This window comes from Citrus clementina, unplaced genomic scaffold, assembly GCF_000493195.1.
Source record: "Citrus clementina cultivar Clemenules unplaced genomic scaffold, Citrus_clementina_v1.0 scaffold_3, whole genome shotgun sequence".
NCBI classification, from domain to species: domain Eukaryota; kingdom Viridiplantae; phylum Streptophyta; class Magnoliopsida; order Sapindales; family Rutaceae; genus Citrus; species Citrus x clementina.
Window position 1 is genome coordinate 26834189 of NW_006262339.1, and position 8666 is coordinate 26842854.

The window sequence follows — 8666 nt, forward strand, 5'->3', positions numbered from 1 at the left end:
TCATGGCATGCTAATCTATCAAGCATTTAATCGATAAATGGTAAAGGAAAATGGTCTTTACGTGTGACAGAATTCAACTTTCTATAATCAATGCATACACGCCATCCTGTAGTTACTCTAGTGGGTATCAATTCATTAACAGCATTCGTAACTACTGTGACTCCTGACTTTTTGGGGACAACTTGTACAGGACTGACCCATGAACTATCAGAAACTGGGTAAATGATACCTGCATCTAATAGCTTAAGGACTTCAGTTCTAATAACTTTTTTCATATTAGGATTTAACCGACGTTGCATTTCCCTAGTAGGTTTAGCATTTTCATCAAGGTGAATGTAATGCATGCAGTCTACTGGGTTTATACTTTTTAGGTCTGCTATGGTCCATCCTAATGCTCATTTGTGCTCTTTTAAAACATCCAACAACTTATCTTTTTGTTCGTCATTGAGGGATGATAAGATGATTACCGACATAATACTTTCTTCTCCCAAAAATGCATATTCCAATGTGTTGGGTAATGGTTTGAGCTCGAGTTTCGGTAGTGATTCTGATGATGGGGTGAGTTTCTTCTCTGATGGTGCTAGTTGTTCAACTCTTGACTTCCATTTATTAATGTCCATGGATGGTGCTGAGTCAAGCAGGGCGTTGACCTCATCAACTGATCTGTCAATATCAAAATCAAAACCAAAATGAGTTAAACATGTTTGTAAAGGGTCATCACTAAGGTTTAAAAGAAAAGTGTCATCAATTAATGCTTCAATTAAATCCACATCAACAATTCCATCATCTACATTATGAGGTTGTTTGGCAATATTGAAAATGTTTAACTCCATAGTCAAGTTGCCGAAGGACAACTGCATATTTCCAGTCCTGCATTGAATGTGAGCATCCGCAATTGCCACGAAAGGTCGGCCTAGAATAATGGGGATGTGCTTCCTTGAATCATGGATTAGTTGAGTGTCAATTACAATGAAATCAACAGGAAAATAAAACTTATCTACCTGAATAAGCATGTCCTCCATAATACCACGAGGTATTTTCGTGGACCGATCTCCAAGTTGTAACACCACTGGAGTTGGGTGTAACTCTCCAAGTCCAAGTTCCACAAATACTGAATAAGGCAACAGATTTACACTAACTCCAACAAAGCATTCTCAATTGTGTGGTTCCCTATACTACATGAGATAGTGGGGGAGCCTAGGTCTTTGCATTTTAAAGGAATTTTATGTTGGAGTATAGAACTAATGTTTTCAGTTAAAAATGCCTTCTTTTGAACATGAATATTTCTCTTTTAGTACAAAGGTCTTTAAGAAACTTGGCATAAGATGACACTTGTTTTATAGCATCAAGTAAAGGGATGTTAACACTTACCTATTTGAAGATTTCAAGAATCCCACCTGTGGATTTTCCCTTCTTTCCTTTAGCTAACCTTTGAGGAAATGGAGCTTTGGGAACATATTCTCGTGGGTTGGTTTCTTCTTTCTCTTCCGATGGTGAGTCATCAACAGTCACAAGTACAATTTGATTTTCTTTTGTCATCGGCATCTCCACTTTGTTGTCGACTTCTTTTCCTTTTTGCAAGGTCATGACTGCTTTAACCTCTCAATGCTAATGTGGTGAACTGGTACTTACTTCATGTACTCCTTTAGGATTAGGCACTGGTTGACTTGAAAACTTACCTTTCTCAACAGTCATTGCCAAGGTCTGAACTAAAGAAGCAAGCTGTCCCATCATCTTCTCGAGGCTTGAAACTGATTGATCTTGTGAGTTGAAGCCTGCTCTTATCTCATTTCATAGTCCATCAATGGTGCGGTTCTGTTGTTCAATCGTAGAGTGAGTAGCATTCTTGAAATTTTGGAATGCACCCTCCCATGGTTTGGGTTGAAAGTAGTTCTAGTTCTGATTGTATGGTCTAAATGGTAGCTAAAAGGCTTGAGAAATTTGAGGCATTTGTTGCATTGGTAGAGCAGGAGCTGTTGGTCCATTCTGTTGGAATCCTTGAGACCATGAAAAATTGGGGTGATCTCTCCATCCAGGGTTATATGTGTTAGAGTATAAGTTGTAATTTGATGGTTTTCTCATTACACCTATGACATTTGCTTGATTTGAGTATGAGTCATGGTCATGTGGTTCTGTTGATTTAGCAGTCGATAACGATACTATTTGTCTAGAGAGACCTTCAATTATCGCTTTGACTTCTTTAATTTCTGAACTTGACTCGCCAATCTGAGCCTCATTCACTCCCTTAATTCTTCTAGTATTCCTGAGTGATCAACTTCGTTGTTGGGAATTATCCGCTTGTCGTTGGAAAAATTCCCAAATCTCTTATGCACTTTTTGACATTAGCTCTCCTCCACTTGTTGCCATTAGTCATTCTTGCACATTCGGCAATAATCCCTCCAAAAAGTATTGGCATTGATGTCATTTCTTGTACCCATGATGTGGACACTTCAAGAGTAGCCCATTGAATCGCTCCTATGTTTCGAAAAACTGCTCGTCCTCTCTCGGGGTAAACTCTAAGATTTCCCTGCGAATAGCATTGGTTTTATGCACTGGGAAATATTTATTCAAAAATTTTGTTACCATTTGTTCCCATGATGTGATGCTACTGGCAGGCAAAGTATTTAGCCATGAACGAGCTCTATCCTTTAAAGAAAATGGGAATAATTTGAGTTTAACATCATCGTCTGAAAAATTCTCATATTTAAATGTTTGACAAACAGTGTGAAAATTATTCAGATGATTATATGGGTCCTCATTTTCTAGGCCATAGAATGTTGGGAGACAATTTAGCACACTAGGTTTTAGTTCAAAACTCCTAGCAGCTACATTTGGGTATCTTATGCATGATGTGCTCAAATTAGCTAAGGGACTAAAGTAGTCCTTAAATGGCCTCTCATGTGGTGCTTGTTGTTATTGCAAATCCATTTTATTTTTATCTTTAATGTGTTTGTGTGCGTAATGTTTTTTCAAGTTCAATATCTATAAGCTCAAGATTAGGTAATAGTGACCTTCGACCATGCATGCAATGAATACAAAAAAATAAGAACAAAATTAATAAAAATAAACAAGAAGGAGAAATTATTATATTAACCTTATCACGCTATTACAACCTTTCTATAAAAAAAACACACTTAAAAAAAATACGTTAAATAAATTAACTAAAAATAAATTAATAAGATAAACAAAAAAAATTACAAAGAAAAATAAATTGAAAATTAAATTAAAGAAATTTTAAAGAAGAAAAAAGAAAAGAAATTCTTACCTCTAAATGTATATTCACTTTTTTTTTAATAAGAAAAAATACAAGAAAACAAATAAAAGATAGTATTCATAAAAATTAATTGTACGAATTAAAATAACTTAGCTACCCGGCAACAGCGCCAAAAACTTGTTGTGCAAATTTTATTGAACTCGCAAGTGCACGAATCTATTGTAGAATGGATTAATGGTGACGAGTGTCGATCCCACGAAGAGGTGGATTTTAATTATATGTATAATTAATTTTGTATGAGGGTGGTTGGATTTGTGGTGGAAGTGATTTAAATTATCCTAAAATTTGAATTAAAATGGCGAGAATAAATTGAAGAGAAAACTATTATGATTGAAGCGCTTGGGTATCTGGATCCGTATCAACATGCACCATGGGCTAAATATTCTTTATTAGTGTCAATTAAATCATGAGGGGGGAATCCACAACTCATAAACCACACTCTAATTAATATGGTGCTAAGGGCTTATCGTGCCAAATAATAATAACTTTGTACTAGGGAGCCAGTGAAACCAAGACGGTATCTAGACAAGATTATTATTATTTGTCGACGAGAAGTCAAAATATCCACAAAAACTAGAGGGGAAAAGAGAATAAATTTATCAAATAAAGCTTATGACACATGTTGAGACTTCACCTTCAACCCAAGCTTGAAAGAAAATTAGCTACTCATAATTAAACTAGGGGCAAAATGGAAATTTATTAAAATACATAAAAAATATAAGATGGAGAAGAAATTACAGAAAATAGAGTCCAAAAATGGATTCAGAGATGCCACATTAGGGGGGGAGGCCCCCTTTTTATAGATACATTGAGTAAATCATAGCCATCAGATTAAAAACAGTTTGAACGCTCAGGATTGCGCCACATCATCAATCAACAGTACGCGGTTTGAACAGTCAACCGGTCTGAACAGTGACGCGGATTGGTTGAAAATAATCTTGTGTATATGCATGTACCATACACGCGATTTTTGGTTCCCAGATATGCTGCCACGTCTCTAATCAACAGTACATAAGAATTTTCTCCAATGGAATCGTGAATCCTCATCAGTCAATGCCACATCATCAGTCAATGCCACGTCATCGATCCGTCTATGTGAACAATGTCATGAACAGTAACGTAGACAATACCGTACATGTGAACAGTTACATTTTTTCTTTTATGCTCCTCCTAAGGTTTTCGACTGTCCTGAGTTCAAAAGTGATGTCCGTTTTACCGTTTAATTTCTCGTTCATTGTGAAATGACCATGATGCCCCCTAAAATACATAAAATACATAATTAAAATAAAACACACATAATGATTGAAGTGAAAACTATTATGATTGAAGCGCTTGGGTATCTGGATCCGTATCAACATGCACCATGGGCTAAATATTCTTTATTAGTGCCAATTAAATCATGAGGGGAGAATCCACACCTCATAAACCACACTCTAATTAATATGGTGCTAAGGAGTTATCGTGCCAAATAATAATAAACTTGTACTAGGGAGCCAGTGAAATCAGGGCGGTATCTAGACAAGATTATTATTATTTGTCGACAAGAAGTCAAAACATCCATAAAAACTAGAGGGGAAGAGAAAATAAATTTATCAAATAAAGCTTATGACACATGTTGAGACTTCTCCTTCAATCCAAGCTTGAAAGAAAATTAGCTACTCATAATTAAACTAGGGGCAAAATGGAAATTTATTGAAATACATAAAAAATATAAGATGGAGAAGAAATTACAGAAAATAGAGTCCAAAAATGGATTCAGAGATGCCACATTAGGGGGGGAGGCCCCCTTTTTATAGATACATTGAGTAAATCATAGCCATCAGATTAAAAACAGTTTGAACGCTCAGGATTGCGCCACATCATCAATCAACAGTACCCGGTTTGAACAGTCAACCGGTCTGAACAGTGACGCGGATTGGTTGAAAATAATCCTGTGTATATGCATGTACAGTACGCGCGATTTTTGGTTCCCAGATATGCTGCCACGTCGCTAATCAACAGTGCATAAGAATTATCTCTAATGGAATCGTGAATCCTCATCAGTCAATGCCACATCATCAGTCAATGCCACATCATCGATTCGTCTATGTAAACAATGTCGTGAACAGTAACGTAGATAATACCGTACATGTGAACAGTGACATTTTTCCTTTTATGCTCCTCCTAAGGTTTTCGACTGTCCTGAGTTCAAAAGTGATGTCCGTTTTACCGTTTAATTTCTCGTTCATTGTGAAATGACCATGATGCCCCCTAAAATACATAAAATACTTAATTAAAATAAAACACACATAATTAAGTCACAAGAAGCTTAAATATATAAAAATAAGTGTGTTAGTAAAACTTAAAGTGTAAAATGATGATTTTCTCCTTTATAAATATACATTTTCTAACATTCAACAGATTACTTATTTCGATGAGAGCAAAGAGAACAAAAAGATAATGTAGTGGTTTCAATTATCGAAGAATTTTCTAATGAAAAGTTACTATTTCTTTAAACTTTTGAATGTAGAATTTTCTAATAAAAAGTTACTAGTTCTTTAAACTTTTGAATGTAGAATTTTCTAATGAAAAGTTTCTGGTTCTTTAAACTTTTGAATGTCGTGGTTTCAATTATCGAAGAATTTTCTAATGAAAAGTTACTGGTTCTTTAAACTTTTGATGCACCATGGTATAATTTTGTAAATTATTTGGTGAGCATTATTGTTTCTTTTAATTTATCATATCAACGGAAGCAGAAATTCCTCTCATATGCCAAATCTTATTTTTGGGAAGATCCATTCTTATATAAGTATTGTTTAAACCAAATCATTCAATGATGAGTCCTAGAAGAGATTAGATGCATTCTATAGCACTGTCACTCCTATGAGGTTGGTGGACACTTTGGTGTATCTAGAACTGCAGCAAAAGTGCTTCAATCAAGTTTTTATTGGCTCGTCTTATTTAAAGATGCTTACATTTTTGTTGCTACTTGTGACTAATGTCGAAAAACTGGTAACATTTCAAGGAAGAATAAAATGTCGTTAAATAATATTCTTGTAGTAGAATTGTTTGATGTTTAAGGAATCGACTTCATGTGTCCATTTCCATCTTTCTTCAAGAATAAATATATTCTAGTGGCTGTTGATTATATTTCTAAGTGGGTCGAAGCTGTTGCTTTGCCTTCAAATGATGTAAGGGTCGTTGTGAATTTTTTAAAGAAAAATATTTTCTCACAATTTGGCACTCCAAAAGCCACTATAAGTGATGGTGGGAAATATTTTTGCAATTGGCAAAGCCCTCTTGAACAAATACGGAGTTACACATAGAGTTGCCACTCCTTACCATCCACAAACCAGTGGCCAAGTTGAAGCCTTTAATTGGGAATTAAAGAGAATTTTGGAGAAAATTGTAAACGTGTCACAGAACAATTGGTCAAAAAAACTAGACGATACACTCTAGGTTAATCAAACTGTTTTAAAAACACCTATTGTTATGCCTCCTTATCATCCAGTATTTAGAAAAGCATGCCATCTACATGTTGAACTTAAGCATAGGGCATATTGGGCTATGAAGATTTTGAACTTTGACATGCAAGCTGCAAGAGAGAAGAGATTGTTGCAACTTAATGAAATAAATGAATTTCTCAATGCAACTTATGAGAATGCTCGAATCTATGAAGCCTGCACTAAAAAGTTGCATGACAAACATATCCTCAGACGTGAATTTTAGGTTGTTCAAAAGGTTTTATTATATAATTCTTGACATTGACTCTTCCTAGGCAAGTTGCGATCATGTTGGTCGGGCCCTTTTACAATAACACAAGTCTTTCTATCTGGCGTGGGATAAATTTCTCGTGATACAAATAGGTCAATGGTCATTGATTGAAACCCTTTTAGATGATTCATTTGATAAACACAAGATAGCTATTGGGCTGTCTAATTCTGAATCACGACCAAAGACAATCAATCTAATGACTATAAATTAACCACTTCTTGGGAGGTAACCCAAGCTTTGAAAACTCACTTATTATTATTTTTATTTTGTATTTTCATTTTTCCTTATTTCATTTGTTATTCTTTTCTTTTACATATTTTATTTTATCTAGGTTTATGCATAAGTTTGAGGGTCGACGATCATCAACTTTGCACATGCCTTTCAACGACTCAACTATAAGTTCACATCTTCAAGTTAAAAACTGGGGAGTTTCTCTATTCCTTTTCTATCTATTTACATTAAAGACAATGTTGATTTTAAGTTTCAGGGTGGGAATATTTGCTTTCATTTAAAATAAATAAATAAATAAAATTTTGTGTTGTTTGTATGTTGTTTTTATGCCAATGATGAGTATATGGTTGAAAATGAATATGGTTCTCAGAAACGGATGAATATTGTCTTAGTTTATAATTGATTCTTGTATTAATTTCCCTTAATTGTGATTATTTAAATATCTTGAACACTTATATCGATTCTTTCAGATTGTTTACCTCGATTCTACATTACTTGTGTTTACCCTGGCACCACAGTCAGAAATAGTTACTTATAACCCTTAAGAGTGAAGCTATCCTTTAATAATTTGGGTCTATGTACCATCAACGTGTAAAGGATAATCTACCATGAAAAGAAGACTACCTTAAGGGGTAGAGGTAAAAGCTTCTTACTATATATATAAGAAAAGCAAAAGCATGTGCTTTACGAGAAATCCCAAGAAAATACAAAATTAGGCATGTGTATTTTTATTTTTATTTTTAAATTAAGATGATGAGGTTAGTTTGACCTACTTTGTTTATTATTTGATACAAGAGCTGTTGATATTGAAAATTTTGAGACTGAATTTTGATTGAATCGATTTACACACAACAGAAGAATCCAATGTGAGATGAGGCTGACTATTGAATTAAAGTTAGAGCTTTGCCGATATTTATAATTTTCTTTGAGCTATATACTTTATGCAATCTCTAAGGCATTTTTTTATGATATTTGTGGGTACCATTGCTGGAAACCTTCATGAGACTTTAACTCGTCCACTAGAGCAGTCTAGGGACTTAAAGGTTTGTTGCATATGCTAAATGCAATCGTGATCACCAGCAAAAGCGGTTCAATTAGGATTTTCTTCTTGTAGTTTCTATTTTAGTTCTTACTTGAAAACTTGCAAAATGTTAAGTTTGGGGGTATTTGATGTGCTAATAATTTATATATTAATTGAATGTTTCCCTAACTTAATTTCATGTCAAATTATATTCTATTATATTAATTTTTATCTTAATTTTTATATTTTGTTATTTTAGGTATAATATGGGATTAAAGAGGAATTGAATTAGAACATTAAGGAATTAGAAAGAGAAAGAAATAAAAAAATTCAATTTAAACAAATCAAGCAAGATTTACCATCATGCATGCATCGCGGGAGGGGGGG